The sequence below is a fragment of the Canis aureus genome, unplaced genomic scaffold, assembly GCF_053574225.1.
Source record: "Canis aureus isolate CA01 unplaced genomic scaffold, VMU_Caureus_v.1.0 ptg000233l_RagTag, whole genome shotgun sequence".
NCBI classification, from domain to species: Eukaryota; Metazoa; Chordata; class Mammalia; order Carnivora; family Canidae; genus Canis; species Canis aureus.
The window spans coordinates 10,856-13,164 of record NW_027554497.1 but is presented as its reverse complement, the minus strand read 5'-3'; the positions used below and the strand labels follow the sequence as shown (position 1 = coordinate 13,164).

Here is a 2,309-nt window from a genome sequence, read left to right as displayed (position 1 = left end):
CAATAGGGTAGATAAGTATTTCATTTTTGGGTTGATATTATCAGATTGTTAACTATCAGTGGTCTATCCGTTTCTGATATAAGCTTATGCGGGGAGAAAATAGTTCTTGTTACTCATACTAGCATTGTTGCTTCTATATTTAAATAGAATGGCCCAGGAGGTATAATTAGGAGTTGATGTAATATGATTGGGATTAAGTTATATTGTTTGTTGAGCTGGAACGCTTTCTCAATTGGTGGCTGCTTTTAAGCCAACTATGGTGATGTTAGTATATACTCTCTAATAAAGGTTGTATCCTGATTCTAAGAAGCTGTACCTTCTTAGACTATATTTTAAATTTACATTAAAATTTTGTTTTTTTTTAGGTAAATTTAAAGTTGAACTAAAATTCTGTTTGTGGGCAACCAGCTATCACCAGGCTCGTTAGGCTTTTCACCTCTACCCACAAATCTTCTCACTATTTTGCTACATAGATGAGTTGATCCTTTTAGATTGTTTATGGGTAGCTCGTCTGGTTTCGGGGAGCTTAGCTTAAGTTCTCTTTGTTAAGTCGTTTCTGGCTAGTTCATTATGCAAAAGGTAAAAGGGGTAATCTTTGCTGTTTAATACTGTTAAGATGTCTTTCATCATTCCCTTACGGTACTATCTCTATCGCTCCAATTAAAATTTCTATCTCCTATACTTTTATTATTTAACTAAATGTTTTACTTTATATGTCTGTGATACTTAAGTTTGGGGTTAGTTGGGCTAGCTTTTGTTCAAAGTGGTCATAAGTAATGAAATCTTCTGGGTGTAGGCCAGACGCTTTAGTTAAGCTACACTTTGATTAATCCAAGCACACCTTCCGGTATGCTTACCTTGTTACGACTTGTCTCCTCTTGTGTCTTAGTTAAGTTAATATGGTTATGGTTGTGTCTTATTACTTGAGGAGGGTGACGGGCGGTGTGTGCGTGCTTCATGGCCCTATTCAATTAAGCTCTCTATTCTTAATTTACTACTAAATCCTCCTTCAGTTTTTAATTTCATAAAAACGTTCGTGGAATGTTCTTGGGTAGAAAATGTAGCCCATTTCTTCCCACCCCATAAGTTACACCTTGACCTAACTTTTTTATGTAAAATGATTGTGCTTACTATTCTACCTTTTGAGGGTTTGCTGAAGATGGCGGTATATAGACTGAATTAGCAAAGGGTGGTGAGGTTTATCGGGGTTTATCGATTATAGAACAGGCTCCTCTAGAGGGATATAAAGCACCGCCAAGTCCTTTGAGTTTTAAGCTATTGCTAGTAGTCCTCTGGCGAATTATTTTGTTGTAAAATTATCTATGTTTAGGGCTAAGCATAGTGGGGTATCTAATCCCAGTTTGGGTCTTAGCTATCGTGTAGTCAGATTATTATAAAGTCACTTTCGTGGTCTATTTTATGGTAACTGTAGCTTTTTACGGCTTAGTTAAGTTTTAACTTTAGTGCAAAGGTATCTTAAACACGCTTTACGCCGTGGGCCTATTAGTTTGGGTTAATCGTATGACCGCGGTGGCTGGCACGAAATTTACCAACCCTTTTTAGTATGGCTTAGTCAAACTTTCGTTTATGGCTTAATTTTTATCACTGCTGTATCCCGTGGGGGTGTGGCTTAGCAAGGTGTTATGAGCTACTTAAGAGTGTGCTTGATACCTGCTCCTTTAGATCACTGCTGATTTTAAGGGCATTCTCACTGGGGCGTGGAGACTTGCATGTGTAAGTACTAAGAACTAATAGGAAGGCTAGGACCAAACCTTTGTGTTTATGGAGTCGTGCGACTCATCTTGGCATTTTCAGTGCCTTGCTTTATTAATTAAGCTACATTAACTTATACTGAAATTGTAGTGTGTATAATAAATAAAATACATAGTAAATATGAGAGGAAAAAAAAGGGGATGCTATCTATAGATAGACCACGAGATCGAATGCGTGTAAGACTGTTGTGTTAAGTTAACTAGAGTAGCAATACATTTGTATACAATTTAAATAAAGCTTGTGAGTATTGTATGCACTTAGTCCTGTTTTTGGGGTTTGGCAGGACATAAATAAGTGTATAATAGATGACATGAGTTTATGGGGGGTAAGGGGGTTTGTATAAGTTAACTTAATGTCTTGCGCGTGTACGTACGTGTACACACGTGTACGTACGTGTACACACGTGTACGTACGTGTACACACGTGTACGTACGTGTACACACGTGTACGTACGTGTACACACGTGTACGTACGTGTACACACGTGTACGTACGTGTACGTACGTGTACGTACGTGTACGTACGTGTACACACGTG

General features: G+C 37.9%; 1 pseudogene; it reads right to left on the bottom strand.

Moving 5' to 3' along the window:
* Nucleotides 1-824: 824 nt before the first annotated feature.
* LOC144309882 (18S ribosomal RNA) lies at nt 825-1,777 on the bottom strand (annotated as a pseudogene).
* Between the last annotated feature and the right edge of the window lie 532 nt (nt 1,778-2,309).